The sequence below is a fragment of the Chelonia mydas genome, chromosome 7 (assembly GCF_015237465.2).
Source record: "Chelonia mydas isolate rCheMyd1 chromosome 7, rCheMyd1.pri.v2, whole genome shotgun sequence".
NCBI classification, from domain to species: domain Eukaryota; kingdom Metazoa; phylum Chordata; order Testudines; family Cheloniidae; genus Chelonia; species Chelonia mydas.
In genome coordinates, this window is record NC_057853.1 from 70734699 (window position 1) to 70751043 (window position 16345).

At 42.5% G+C, this 16345-nt stretch overlaps 1 protein-coding gene across 9 annotated transcripts in view; it reads right to left on the reverse strand.

Annotated features, from left to right (window-relative positions):
* Positions 1-12720, reverse strand: part of OGDHL (oxoglutarate dehydrogenase L) — a 109095-nt gene extending 96375 nt beyond the window's left edge. For 2 of the 9 annotated variants that reach the window (XM_037905078.2, XM_043552156.1), the window contains exon 1: positions 12597-12673. The gene's annotated coding sequence lies outside the window, so the exon portion shown is untranslated. Of the gene's footprint in view, positions 1-1774; positions 1930-11895 lie in introns of those variants that run through there. The other 7 variants (XM_043552160.1, XM_043552154.1, XM_027829507.3 and 4 more) reach the window with 6 other exon arrangements.
* Between the last annotated feature and the right edge of the window lie 3625 nt (positions 12721-16345).

Below are 16345 nucleotides of genomic sequence, written 5' to 3' on the forward strand. Positions count from 1 at the left end.
GGCAGCTGTTGCGGCTGTCTCTCCTTGAAGGATGATGTGGCATTTTTAAAGACCAAACCCCTTACAGATATCCTAGAGGGCTTCCTCCCACATCTTATGCCTGGGAGGGGAAGATGGAGCTGCTGGTCCCAAATTCATAGCTCCATGTGTTATGGAGGGAGTACATGGAACATTAACTGTTCATGTTGGCTTTAGGTTTAAATAAGACAAGGTTACTGTAAGAGGTGGCTTGTGAATGACCACCTAGGTTATTCTTTTGAAGCAATTTATAATTTGTGTAAATGAGCACTCCTGAAAAGTGAAGGTGGTACACTGTTACACCCAACGACCACTTAGTTTCTTTGCTTGCTTGCTTTAACTGGACAAGTGAATTTCCTAGAATGTTGAACAAACAAACATCACACACACATGCAAAGAGTTTCATCTTCATCTGAGAAATTCTGAGCATTAACAACTTCCAGTGATGCCAGTTGAGGATACACAGCTCTCACTCAGAATTAGAGTTCTAAATGTAAACTACAGTTTGAAACCTATACAAGAATCCAACTATACTATTAGACAAATCAAAATGCAGGAAGACCAAAAATGTTAGGGGAAGACAGTAATTTTATTTCCACTTTAAAACACCTGAAAAACTAAACATAAGGATATGATATAAAGCACGAATATTCAAAGTTAGCAGATGTCAGGGATGACACGTCGGAGTTATTGTGCATAGGTATTGCAAACATGATAATCAAAGCACAGTGATCGGCTACACTGATCCATTGAGACTGGTCTTTGCATGGATTATCTAGTTATGCTGCCAGTTTTAGCTGTGAATTTCCTTACTTGTGTTACTTGGGTCACTAACTAAACAATCACTAAAACAAAGCTTTTAAAGAAGCATATTAAAGTTTTAAATACACTTCTAAAAGATTTGAAAAGGACACCAACTTAAAAATCACCTGTCTGATTTTTATTTTATTTTTTACCTACTATAGTTATCAGCAACATCGATGACGACTACAACTGACACAGATTAGAAGAAAAATATTTTTCACTTTGTGCATCTGAAAACACTTTGTGTATATTCAGTTCAACTGCACATAAATAATCCCTGTAGAATCAGTTTTCCCTGTTATTTGTGCGAGTCCTTCATGCTGCAACAGGAGAGAGAAAGACACTTTAAAAAAAAAAAAAAAAAAAAAATCAGGAAGAGGTGGCTGTAAAACTCCTAAATTGGAAGGGGAATGAAAAGTCCACCCTCAAAAGAAAAGAACAAAAGTATAATAGAAGAAACATCAAAGCCAGGTCCTAGGCTGAAAGTCATGTCTGCAATTGACGGGTGATCCATCACACTGAACCCAGAGGCAGTGTGACACAGCAAGACCTATAGACTCTGGATTCAAATTAAAGCCTACAAAAAGGATGGGTGAGATGGAAGATTTTGAAGGGTAACATTCTGCTGCCAACATGGAAGGGAATTGGTGCATGCCCAACAGAGACCCAGCTCTTCCTTGTGCCTGGCTTTCCTGGCCAGTTAGCTGCCACAAGCTACGAACCCAAGCCAAGAACTCAAGCTACATTTAGGACTGGTAAGTATACAGCAGCTGGAGACAGACAGACAGACAGTGTGTGTGTGTGAGAATGTGAAACTGAATGAAATGTTATAGCTATAACTGACTGCCTACTATGATTCTTTTTGTATTCATAATAAATGTGACATTTTGTCTTATCCTCTTTAATAAGGTCCTGATGGTTTTTATTTTATTGGTATAACACTACTTCTTACCATAGACAGATTCAGCCCTGTGCACTCAGAAGGCAAGTGTTGACAGACATGTGAGGTAATGAAAGAACTATTCCTATGCACATCTGAAGCACACACACAAACACCTGCTTTGTTCCTGCTCCAAGCATGCTCCACAAAAGATCATCTCCTCATGCCTAAAAGAGATCCAATGAAAATGATAGGCATGAAAATCCTCTCCTCATTTTTCCTCAAACCTTCTCCTGATTCCAGATGTCTCTCCCTCTGCTGCAAGCAGCCCCAAAGCTGTTATCCTAAGTCACAAAGGTCAAGTAATTTACTCTTAAGGAGATGCATGCTTTTAGCCCAATTCCTATTAAATATTTTAAAAATCTTTTGCATTTTGGTAATACTGGAGAGCTAACACAAGTAACACTGTGAAAACCTTTGGGGCAAAATTAATGCCTTCACCTCAGACCAGAAAAAGTACAGAAGGTTCAGCTCCTAGAAAAAGTGTGTGGGTGTTTTGTTTTGGGGTTTTGTTTTGTTTTTTTTGGGGGGGAGGGTGAAGGGGAAGGGGAAGGAAATCATTCATGAACGTAGTGCAAGAAAAATATAAAAATGCTAAAATCTCCACAGCAAAAAACAGGACAACTATTACATAAAAAAATGGCAAAATATGTAAAACAAAACTGTTATGAACATAGGAATATGGAAAGTAAGGCTAGCAAATGAGAAAGCAACCATTGTCCAGCCTGATCTAAATCCTTCAACCAGTACAAAACACATTAACCAGCAAAGCAGAGGAAATAACTTTGTGTAATTAGAAAAGGTTCTCTACAGTAAGCAGGAAGAATCCCTTGACGGAATCACCAGCATGCAAGGTGGTTTAGCAAAAGCTACACCTAATAATCTCACTGAAGTTCAAGCAGCAGCACTTCTAGGACTGTTAAAAAGGAGAGGCTCGTAATTGCTGTGAAATCCCTTATGATGTACAAAACACCAGGCTCAGATGGGCTTGGGTCAGACTTCAATAACATTTTCCTCAAACATATATGCAATCCACTGTAGGGAGTACTCACACCGCCACACGTCAACTTCCTCCAGCTTAGATTCAAAGATCATAAAGCCTGAAGGAATGTAACGGGGTCGCACCCACCCCTCACAAGCACCCCTTCTGGTCGGGTGTCTCTGAAGTCTTTACCATATTTATATTTATATTACCAGTCCTGGCCCTGGTATCAGGCCATACCCCCAGGGCTTCCTCCCTGGAGGCAATGGTTTTGCCCTTTCTGAGCCCTTCTCTCAGGGAATAACTACCTCCCCAGTGGAGCAGGCCCTCCTACTACTCCAGGTCCCAACTCAGGGACCCTTTAAGTAGCAGCCGCCATGTGCCACATCCCTTTTAAGTAACTACATTTCCCTAGGCCACTTCTCAGCAGCCCTTAGCTTTGTCGAGTCCCAGGAACCAGCCAGGAACACCTTACTTGCCCCCCAGTCCCTGCCAGCAACTATCTACCTTAGCACTTGCAGCTCCTGCAGCCAGTCAGGAGGTCCTTACTTGCTTTCCTGGTTCCCATCCAGCCTTTCAGTTCCTGGAGCCAACCAGGAGCACCTCTTCCTCCCTCCCCGATTCCCTCCTAGAACTGAGCTGTCCATGGTGCTGCAGTTCCCTTTCACCAGCCAGAAACACCCTTTGCACTCCTCTGGCTCTAGCAAGGAACTGACTCTGGTCTGCACTGCAGCTCCTTTTATGCTAGCCTGCAACCGTCTGATTGGCTACCCCCTTGCAACCTCCTGAATAGTCTTTCTAAGCCACTTTGAAGACTTTGCTCCACTGCTCCTGTCCTGGGACAGGTGTGGCAGGGGCCTCTGGGCCTAGTCCACCCCATCACAAGGGACCATTGTGATTCTCTAGTCTGACGTTCTGCATAACATAGGCCACAGGACTCCATTGTATTAATTTGTTTGAATTAGAGCATCTCTCTTTTTAAAAACATACAATCTTGATTTAAAGATTCCTTGTGATGGAGAATTCACCTCAGCCCTTGGTAAACTGTTCTAATGGATAATTACCCTCACCTGTTAAAAATGTTTTTTTCAGTCTGAATTTGTCTAGTTTCAACGTCCAGCTATTGGATCTTGTTAAACCTTTCCCTGCAAGATTGAAGAGTCCTCTATTATCAAATTTCTATTCTCCACCTAGGTACGTATACACTGATCAAATCACCTCTTCACTTTCCTTTTTCATTAACTAAACAGAGGAAGCTCCTTCAGTATATCACTATAAGGCATGTTTTTCCAGTCCTTTAATCATTCTCATGGCTCTTCTCTCCAATTTGTCAACATCCTTCTTGAACTGGGGGCATGAGAACAGGACACAGTATTCCAGCAGCAGTTGCACCAGTGCCAAATGCTGAGGTAATACAACCTCCCTATTCCTACTCAATACTCCCCTGTTTATATATCACATTAGCCTCTTTGGTCACAGCGTCACACTGGGAACTCACATTCAGCTGATTAGCCACCATGACCCCCAAGTCTTTTTCAAAGTCACTGCTTCCCAGGTCAGAGTACATATGGCCTGTATTCTTTATTCCTAGATGTATGACTTTTCCTTTTACCATACTCAAACACACATTGTTTGCTTGCACCCAGCTTATCAAGCAATCCAGATGGTTCTGTATCAGTGACCTGTCTTCTTCATTACTTACCACTCCCCCAATCTGTGTTTCATCTGCAAACTCTATCAGTCATTATTTTGAGAGTTCTTTCAGGTCATTAATAAAAAATGATAAATAGCATACAGCCAAGAACTGACTCAAGGGACACCCCTAGAAACACACCAGCTTTGATTATGAAGATTCCCTGCCTACACTTAATTTTGAGAGCTATCCGCCAGTTTTTAATCATTTAAAACATCATCCTGCTTTTCCTCCAAAACCAGTTCTATATATTAGAACACTTTTGCCTTCTACATTATTACTGAAAATTTCATTTCTATCTAGTAATGAACCAATACCATTGTTAGGGTTCCCTTGATTCCTAATATACTTACACTCCTCCTTATTATCCTTAACTCTGCTAGCCACTGATTTTTCCATGTATCCTTTTGCTTGCTTTATTGGTTTTCTACAATTCCTAGCTTCTAATTTATATTCAGTGCTATCAGCTTTCCCTTTATTCCACTGATGTCACTTCATCCCAAAGCAGGTTGATTTTTTTTTAAAAAACCAGTATAGTGTCTGTCTCTCTCTCTGTTATGGATTTTTGAGCATTTAGTAAAATATGCTTCTCTGTTGACAACTATCAAAAGAAAGGAAACCCCTGCATCATTGTTAGACACAGGTTACAAAACCCCCTTATCAGGCAAACATATATTAAAGACAGACATAGGGCAATTTAGTCCAGTGTGCATTCCACACCATCATTTTTCTTTTCATTGTTACAGATCTTACAGTTCTGTGGATACTGCACCTCACACATGGAGGGCAGCAGGCAACTGTGATATACATTCTCTCTGGACCAAGAACTGTGATATGCAGATTCTCCACTGTCTCCACATTAAAGAATAAGTCTGAGTGTAAAGAATACTCCTGAGGGAATTCTGCGCCCAATAATTACAAATTCTGAACACAATATTTTAAAATTCTGCATATTTTATTTGTCAAAATAACACAATATAAACATGCCAGTTTCAATTATTTTGGTAATTTATTTCAAAATACCTGTCAGCAAGTATGTCTGTAACAAAACAAAAAAGGTTCAGGAAATATTTTTTGAAAAAGAGATTTCTTAATAGGCATGTTAATACAGAACTTTGAGTAATAATTCGTTTAAACTACAATACAGAAACGTATTTCCCACACGACTCAGAAGCAGTGCAAAGGCTTGGGGGAGACAAGGGTAATGGAAGAGCTGAGGGAGAGGGAAGTAATTGCTGGGAAGGTGCCTGGGAGCAAACCTGGAGGATTGCTGGTTGTGGGTGGGAAAAGTATGGAACAGGTTTGTTTGTTTGTTTTTGGGGGGAGGGATTATTAGGGAATTGGGGAGCCTCTCCCATGCAGACCCTGGTTGACCGCTAGCCTCTCCCATTCAGTCAGGCACATCTGATTCCATCCCCATGCACCCGCTTCCCCCCCATGTGTCCTTGCACCCCCACTCACACACCCCATCCTCCTGTCCCTGCACCCCCACTCCCAGTCAGCACCCATCCCAGTCTGTCTCTCCCACTAGCCCTTCTGAACCCCAGTCTATGTTACCCACCCCAACAGCCCCATGCTGACTGTCTCCACCATATCCCATGCCTCCTCCCCTGGCTCTGCAGGCAGGGTGATGTGAAGAACGCAGCCTCTCCACCTCCCTATTGGCTGCTCTGACCAGTGAGCTGGCTTCCCTGTGTTCTGGCACCGCAGCAGCCACTGGTGAGCAAAAGGAGTAATTGCAGTGCCTCTCCAGCAGAATGCATTTTCTGCAGAGAAAAAAACATCTGTGGGAGACATGAATTCTGTGCATGCACAGTGGTACAGAATTCCCTCTGGAGCAAAAGTAGTATGTGTTTCAGCCTGCTAGGGGCACACAGAAGGATATCCTTGTGGCCATACTGGAAATGAACAACAAGATATGCAGTTGCCAAATACTCTCACCTGCACTACTGGTTTCAACTAGGAAGAATATAATGCAAAGCATGCACCTATCTAACCATATGGAAGATCAATAAGGAGAAAAGGAGGACATGTTTACAGAAGTACGAGTCTCCTCAGTAAGATCAATATGCCAATAACGACTGAAAATAATTGGGAATACTGTCTAGTGGACTAAGCATGGGGCTGGAAGCCAGGAACTTCTGCGTTTTAACCTTGATCATGCTTTTGGCTGGCCTCGCCCAAACCATTTAACCTGTTTCGGTTTCCTCCCCTTTAAAATAGATAAGTAGTAATTATTTCACAAGGTTATGGCAAAGATGAGTTAGTGTTTGAACAGTGCTTTCAGATGTAAGTCAACGCAAAAAAATCTTATTACTAAGAAGGTACACTATTCCCTCCAAAGTAAACGCTGAAGCTAATTTCCTATTTAAGCCTATTTTTAATTACTACTCAAAGAGTATTACTAGTAGTACTACTACTAAAAAGAGTATCATCCTCACTAAAAGGCCTACTGTGTAGTCTCTCCTCTGTCATGAGACACAAACATGCCCTGTCACTGAATCCCAAGGAGAGAAAAACTATTCTAATAATGGATCAGAAGTCAGGAAAGACTATATCCAGGATGCTGAGTCACTATGCAAAGACTCTGAGGTCAGAGTACACCAGGTTCCCAATATGAAACATGAATATAAAAACAGCAACTTGATTTTGTGAAATTACAGCCATCTTGAAAATACAATCCTTATCCCAATGTACTTTGCCACTGTTCACAGTGACCACTAAGCTAATATGATCATATTAAAAGGAACTGATAAACTAGTTTATGAGATACTAGTCCTACAATATGTAGTGCATGTGCTATGGTATCTATGCCTAGAGCCCTCAGCATTCATTGATGTCACTGAGGGTTTCATATTCCCAGTGTATCATGTCAATTCTTTCATAACATTACTAGATACAGCCTTTCCTATTCCTCCACACAGCTAAAACTCTCATTTGGGCTCTCATCTCAGTTACTGCAACATCCTTTTCTCTGACCTTGACAAATACAATCTTGGTCCACTCATATCCATTCAGAATGCTCTTGCTAAAATTGTTGTCCTAGCCCACTACTTTGACTTCGTCACCCCCTCTCTGCATTCCTCCACTGGCTTTCCCCCTCTTTGTTGCATGAAACAATCTGCTTGTCTTCACTCTCATGCTATGCTCACACTGCAGCTGGGAAGTGTGATTCCCAGCACAGGTAGACAGACTCATGCTGGCTCTGCTTAATATAGCTCAGTTTAGCTGCCCAAGTCCAAGCCCACCTGACCCCCGGGGCCAAGTTTGAGAGACTAGTCTGAGCCACTGCCAGTGTTGCAACATCCACGCTGCTACTTTAGCATGCTAACTCAAGCTGACCCAGTATGTCTGTCCACCCTTCCTGGGAATTACACCTCCTAGCTGCAGTGTAGACATCCCCTTAAGGCCCTTCACAGTCTACCCCCACATTACCGATCATCTCTAATTCACTATCGAGATGTTAACTCTGATATGCCCATAATGCCAACCTCCATCACCAGCTTGTTATATCTTCAAACAAACATCTTCATATCTTCTCCTGTGCTGCCCCTCAGACTTGGGAGGAGTTTGCCAAAAACATCTGCCAAACTAATATCATCATCTTTCATATCCTTCCTTAAAATTCCTTTTCCGTGATGCCTACAAAAAAAACTAACAATTATGGCCCTGGTAGACTGAGATGACTAGCTATCGAACTGACTAACGCAGCCTCATTGTTTCCTTGTACTCCCATCTGTTATTATATACTTTGATTGTAAGCTCTTTGGGGCAGGAACTGTCTTTTTGTTTTGTGTTTGTACAGTGCCTAGCAAAACAGAGTCCTGGTCATGACTAGAGCACTCAGGTGCTATGGAAACAGATGATAGTCATACAAAAATCCAAAGCCATTTGGGATCACATTGGCAGAGTTAAGAATATATTTTTAGACCTCTAAGTGGTATTTTTAGTACATAGTTTATTTAATATAATGGCATTAAAAGCAATGATGTGCATAGCATATCATCTGCCACAGCATAATGTAAAAGTCTTCTATTTCTCATGTCAATTTGTTATCAAGGAAAGAACGGATACGTCACAATGAGGCGTATGACTTCACAGCAGGAACAAGAAAGCCAAGAGGTAAGTGGGTACAAATCCTTGCTTATACATCACTTTGCTCATTGGCATGCATGAATGCATGCATAAATAAAGGCATGAAAAAATACAGGGATACAAAGCATGCACACTGAATTAGTCCTTAAAGGGTCACTGTCAACTTAAAAACCATACCTATATATTGGAAGATATTTCACCTACCTATGCTACAAGTATTGGTAATATTGTTATAGCAAAGACCCGAGAGCAAATGCAAAAGAAAAAAACTTTTTAAAAATAAGTGATGGTAAAAGCACAAAACTTGACCGGGGTATTCATGGCAGATGTAACACCAAAAGCTACTTTTACCTCATTTTTAAAAATATGGACTAGATCTCAAGTTGATTGTATCCCTTAAATATTCCAGCAGAGAAAAAAGAGAAGCAAGGGGTCTACAAGTGACTTCAGCCATCTTCCACTTGTTCTGCTTAAATTTCAAAAGAGGGTCAGTGTCCCATTTTAAGAGATAATCCACAAACTCAAAGACAGATTAGTTGTCTTCTAGGACGGTATGAAGATTATTGCGGAGCTAAAAATGTTACTAGACATATTATCCCTGACTAACAAAAAAGTGATACCTCATTTTACACAGATACGAAACAGAAGTGGACAAAGCCATCTCTGATGTAACTCCAAAGTCAACAGGTTTACATTAAGGATTAATTTTGCTCAATAAATCTAACGTCCTCCTGGTTCCTCCTTGTGCTTGCTGCTCTCCAGCACAGACACCAGCTGTCAGCATCAACACTTAGCAAATTAGAGACCACAAGTGTGATCACAGAGCATTCTGGCCTACTCAGCCCTGAGCCCATCATTCAAAAACCAGCACAAAGGGCAACAGACAGAATCAAGAAGCAGTTAGGATTATTCCATTTCACAATGCCTCCTAAATCAACCTTGAAATGAAAACAGCGATTGGCAAGGGAGCATGCTGAGTTAGGAGCAACCAAAAGGAAAATATTAATTAAATCTCTACCAGGGATTGAAAAATGAGAAGGGAGTACTGAACTGGAAGGAAAAGCAAACTTGATATTTATTAAGCAAAATAAACCACTCCAGCATTAAAATAGTGGAGGAAGACAGACAGCATTAGGGGATTTAAGTCTGAAAGCCTACATGTCTGTACTGTAATACAGCTTAAGATAAACTAGTTTTCAACCCTTGCAGGAGAAACTAGCTTTTGACATTGACAAGATTGTCAATTACCACAGCCCTGTGTCTAATCTTCCTTTTAGAGGAAGCAGAGGTGGAAGGGAAAGGTTGTGGCACAGTATGTCTGGTATCAATGGTAATCTTCTGATAAACTGATTGTTTTAATTGCTCATTAGACTTAAGTATGGCATAGACTGTACTGACCTCATTCTCCTCCTAAAACACCAGGTGTATTTTGTGGTTCTTTTAGATCTCTGTGGTATAAAGTCTCCATGAAGAACATTAACAGTCTGGCCCAAGCTTCAGAAAAACATCTGTCCCTTAGCATGGTTAATTTTCAAAATGCATTCCATGCAACTCCCTCTTAAGAGTTTCCTCAACAGCATAATTCTCTATAACATATGGTTGGTGCAGAAGAATGGATAAAGGCAGAAAAAAACCCATAGAAGCTGGTGCCTTTTAGATATTTGAACTGAATAAGAGAGGTATGAATAAGTAGCCTTGGATCACAGAAGCAGATAGGAGAAGAGGGAAGGGAAGGAGGATTGCTTCAGAAAAATGCTCAGACATCACTGCAAAACTAAATCCTTATTTTTTCCTGCAGAGAGGAACTGTACTAAATGTAGAAATATCCATTTCCCTTAATGGTTTTGGTTGTGGGTTTTTTTGTTTTTGTTTTTTTTTGGGAGGGAGGGGGGGTAGCCAAACAATTTATTCACACACAATAAATACTTGAAGTCCTCTATATGCAAGCAAAACCCAATTAACACATAGTGGAAAAAATAAGTCAGGAAATGAAAATACTACCCTATCTTTTACAAACACACACACACACACACACACAGCACCAAGTTGGTATGTTTTAGTGGACAATAAAGTTGGTAGCATCACAATAATTATTACTATCACCAGTTTCCTGGAGTAGTTAGGACAACTACTTGAAAGAAAGGAGAAGGAAAGTCACTTTTGTTCTTCAAAGGCTTGTCTACACTACCACCTAAGTCAATGTAACTTATGTCATTCAGGGGTGTGAAAAAACCACCCCCTTGAGCGACGTAAGTTACATCGACTTAAAGTGCTGTCTACACCGCACTATATCAGCAGAAGACGCTCTCCCACCAACTTCTACCTCTCATTGAGGTGTTGACAAGAGAGCACTCTCCCGACAACATAAGCGTGTCTTCACCAGACATGCTACATCGGCGCAGCTGCATCAATGTAGTGCGGTAGTGAAGACAAGCCCTCAGTCTCCTGTGTGAAATGTAAATGCATTAACCTACCATGACCACTGAACACAACCATGTCATCAGTCTGTTATTCACCTTGCCCAAGATGGGATAATTATGGCTAATCAGATTGTCAAAACATTCATAGTGATGTATCAAAATTTAGCATAATAATAAAGGCTAAACAGACTTCTCTAATTGTTTCAGTCCTTCAGGCCTCTCACTTAAAGGCCCTCACTTTGGAAAGCTAGTAATCAAGTTAGGATCAGCATTACCATTCTCTTTTGCTTTTCAGTACAACTCTTGGATGAATAAGAGAAGGGGGGAACTGTATATTGAAGACTTTCCTTTTCAGATTCAGGATTAAATTAATCCTAAGAGGACAATTAAAAATATATTTCCATTCCAAGTGCCAGATTGTAAATACCTAGCTCTTATATAGAGCTTTTCATCAGTAGATCTCAAAGCACTTTACAAAAGAGGTAAGCATCATTATTCCCATGTTGCAGATGAGAAAGCAAGCACAGGAAGGTGAAGTCACTTGCCGAAGATCAGCCAGAGGGTCACACTGAGAATAGAATCCAGGTCTTCCGAGTCCCAAATCTGTACTCTATCCACGATGCCATACTACCTCCCATAGAAGTAGATGGTATTATGTAATTACATACGGTATTCTAATCATGAACTTTAGAGAAAAACTTGAATGACCATTTAAGTCTCCATCTCTTTGCAAACTAAAGTGATACACAACACTATTAGATTGTCTTTTTCAATTTATTTACTCTTTTTCATATTTGTGCTGCTGCAACCCATAGGGAGGTCACACAATGCAATGCAGAGTAGTCAAGGATTACTTGAATAAACAGTAGTAGCCAAATTACATTAGTCCAAAACATATGTACTGTCTAAAGCAGAGGTGACCCTATTAATTTGGATTACGTACCTGGCTAGACTACAGCAACTCAAGTCCATCATCATAAACACCCAGCTTAGCCACCATGGTCCAGAAGCAGCCTACCGTAGGCAGTCTGCTCTGCCTGGTACACCAGCACAGCAACGTTAACAAACAGGCACTTATCCCTAAAATGCCACCCCACAGAGCCTTTGCTAGCCAAGGAATTCTGAAGAGGATTTTTATTCTTCATCCAGCCTTTTCCCACCCCCAGGCCAAAGCGAGAGGCCCCACCTGTGCCCAGAGTGACCCATACCCGAGGTGCCCAGGCCTTGTCCATTAAAATCAATAGCCTGCTTTACAAAGGTATTTTGCACATCCTCCTCCTCCTCCAGCCAGGTGGAGTTACCTGCCTCTTCTCTAACGTGCAATGCCCAGCTGATCCCCGCCAGCCCCCTCTCCCCACACCAGGCCGCCTGCCCCACCTGGGGGCACAGCCTTGACAGACGCCCCTTGGGCCCAGGGCACGGTCTCCCCGCGGGCCGCTCCGGCAGCCGGGCGGGTGACAGACCTGTGCGAGGGCTGGGGAGGCTCCGGCAGGTCCTGGAGGCGGCGCAGCGCGGCGCAGCCCCCCCAGTTGCCGGGCCGCTACTGAGGAAGAACGGCCCTGACCGCCGCAGCGCCAGCGCGGGGGGGGGGAGGGACAGGGAGGGGTCTCCCAGCTGCGGGGCGGGCGAGGAGGGGACAATTACCTGTGTCACGTGGAGAAGGATGGCCGCGCGCTCGGAATCTATACTCGGCGTCCGCTGGGCGCGGTGAGGTCATCAAACGGTGGGTGGGAGGGGCCACGTGGGGAGCGAGCGAGAGCCTGGCGCTGTCCGCAGGGCGGTGCTGGAGAGGCAAGAGAAGGCGGGAGAGCTGGGAGCGCCCACCTGCCCTCCGCCCCACGGGACCCCGCCCCCGCCAACCGCCCCACGGGTCCCCTCCCCCGCCAGCCGCTCGCCCCATCGGCCAGCAGTCTCCCCCTCCGTTCCACGGGACGGGACACTCCCCCGCAAACTGCATCCGCCCCAGGCGCTCAGGAGCATCTCGGGTGTCCCGTTTTTTTGCATCTCAGAGGTGGCAACCCTACCATCTCCTCCTCTGCCTTGTGGGACCCTCTCCAACTCATGTCCCCTCTGGCCCAGGGGACCCCTCTTTCCCTCCCCTGCTTCTCTCTGTGGGCTCTCTTCTCTCAGCTGTTCCCACTCTATGGTCCGCTTCCCCTCACCTCCCTCCCTCTCCCCCCTGCACGGCTCACCTCACTGTCCTCAAGCTACTCGCCCTGTCTCTGCCTCCTCCACCTAATGGCGGTATCTTCATCTCCTTCTCCTTCTTCCTCAACGGCCCACTGGCTTAGACGCTGCTGTAACCCCACATCAGTCTCAGCACTTGTGAGAAACCCTGTTTTTCTTGGGATGGGCTCTCACACTTACTGTTCTCCAGCTGAGGGGTTTCAGGGTTTGCCATCCCCTCTTCACCACAACAGCCATGGCAGAACTCTGCTCCACAACCGGTGGGGGAGACTTCACAAACACTAGGGTGTTGTTTACTAACATCCATCAAACTAGTAATAATATTACAGTGCCTTGTCAAGCCCTTCTCATCAAAGGATGCCACAAAGGTTTAAGCCTTACCATGCCTCCTTGAAGAGAGGTAAGTACCCATATCACTGATAATCAGCCATGCCAGTTCTTCACCATTTGCTTGTATGTTTCATCCCCTATTCTTTGTCCATCTATGGCTTTAAATTGCAAGACCTTCAAGACAGGGACTGTCTCTTTTCTGTGTTTGTACTGCACCCAGCACAGTGGGGTCCTAATGGGGCACTACAGCAATATATGTACTTACTACTGCTAATGAGATAACTGACCTGAGGCACAAAAGGCTTGGTTGTGTCAGTGTGTAGTTCTGATCACACCAGTGTAATTTTATTGAAGTCAGTGGCCCAGATTCTCTGATGGGCACTTCAGAGCAAGATGACCCAACAAGGGAGTCAGTTGTGCACTTTGATTTTCAGGCTAGCTCTACACGAGCACAGTTTATAGCAGTCATGAGGCTATGCCAGCTATTGACAGCCCTCAAAGTGCCATCCACTAGTTCAGGATTACCAGAATATTGCTTGCTTTAGTCACATCCCCTCTTCTCTCCTGTCTTGCACCTATGCTGGGGATTGTATGTGAGGTGATGTAAGAGCAAACTTACTCTACATTGGTTGGGGACTCCCCTACAGTGGAAAAGTCCTTAGCTCTGAACATCCAGCAGTTTCTTTGGCCCCTTTACTCCCCACCAGCAGAACAATGAGGCAGGAGCAAGCCAGAGAAGTTGTCTCAATATGATTGATTCTAATCTCCTCCAATTGTAAATCAAGACTATCTCCCTTGTAGTTAATGGCATTAAGCGACTGTAAAAAACACTGTAAGAAAGATCAGGATCAGGCCCACAGACTTCAGTAGAGCTGATCAAGATTTAGAGTGGGGCGATCAAGAGCAGCATCCATTCCAGTAAGATTAATTGCCCCAGGTCAAACAGGAAATCAGTTTCAGAGCTGGGAGTAGAATTCAGATGTCTAACCACCGGTCCTGTATTCCTATATTTAATGTGTCTAGTTGAAAACTTTATAAGGCAGTGTTGCTTATGTATCACACTTTGCTGTCACTACCTGTTACAGTCATGTAAAGGACAACATGATAGTATTATACGTGAACAAGCTAGGAAAACCAGGAGCACAGTCCTCATGAAGGATCCCCAGACTCTCAGTTGGATAGAACAAAACAAAATCAATACATGCAGCTCAAATCAAAGGGTCTTTAATAGACGAGACGACTAGGCAAGACAAAAATTAGAGAGAAAGTAGTTTCAATCTGGAGGTTTTCAGGTGGTTAGCAAGGAAGATTGGATTACTAGAGATGAACCTGTTTGCATCTACATAGAACAACGAGGTCATAAAGTACTTCTTGAGGCAGCAAAATCCTAGGGACTGTTATAACCATGAAGTTGCCACTATATGCCTTCTTAACAACACTAGTTAGCTTCAAAACTCATGGCAAGAGCCAAATATTTAATTTGGTCTTAGTCCTCATTCAAAACACAGAACACTGTTAAACTAACAGATGGCATAGAAGGGTCCTTTGATCCTTACCCAGCAATATTTCATTAAAGATAGACTACAAGTGTATGTGCGACTAATGAGTAGATAAGAAATATGGCAGGAAAATTGGAGGAAAGCAGGAAGATTTAAAATGCAAGGTCTTTACTGGAATAGTGGGAATGAATTACCAAAAGCTACATAAAAGATATAATATGTTTTGAGGACATTTATGCTTTTCTATCCAATATTGGTATGAAATGAGACAGTTCTAGACCTTGACAAAATGATTGGAAACATGTCTAAGCCCTTATAATTATATGATTAGCCCTGTTTTATGTGCCTGAATATACAGTATGGCAACAAGATTTTGATTTTTCCTCCTGCTGTCATTATTATTTGAGGAATATATTCCAGGCTTCTTCTTTACTGGATTTCTTCGAGCTACAAATATTTATGTACTTTCCTTGATTATATGTAAAGTTGTATATTTGTTATTTCAACTGTCCTTGATAAAACTACAGAATAACATGCAACCAAGGTCAATCATCTATAGAGCCAACTAAAATTGTTACCTCAGCTTACAGTTGACACCATGGCATAAATATCCACATGCTTCATAATTTTCTGGGCAAATTGAGGTAGGATGGAATAATGGAAAAAATTGTACCTGGATAAGAAGGGAAGGAGGATGGCGAGGGAGTCATAATTTATTCTACACAAAGAGTGTGTTACAAAAAATGATTTAATCAGGGTCAACTTGACTTCAGTAATAAGCAAAATCTGAGACAGGAAGGAGCACTGGCAGGTTTTACATGAGCCTCTACTGTAATGTATTTTAAATTACCCCAGAATCAGATTAGGCCCTTGGTTATTACAGCAATTGATAGTTCACTCTAATTTTGCTGATTAGAATACAGGAACATATTTTTTCCTTGAGATAAAAAATTTCTTGGTCCTCAGAATCAGCTAAATTAGATACATTAGAAATCTTCATTACTATCTTACTAGTTCTACCAACTGCGTGAATATTTTTCAAGCAATTGTCATATTTTGAATAATTATTAGTATTGTCAATTTAAGTTAAAATGCTCTTGTGAAATGATCTTTAGAGCTGGGGGAGAGTTCCCAGGGGTGAAGCACAAAGAGCAGTTCATGAAGTGATGTACTTAGTGATGTTCTGCCACACAGATCTGGGAGGGAGGTGGACCGGCCAAACTAGTTAGTGGATCCTGTTGTCATTGCAAAACAAAAAGTTTGCTGAACCAGTTACATGAAAACAGCCATATGATAGTCTAGTCTGCTGGCAATGAATGAAACACTGTTAGCTGCCATAGTTACTAACCAAGTTTTAATCTTATTGCAAGCAGGCAC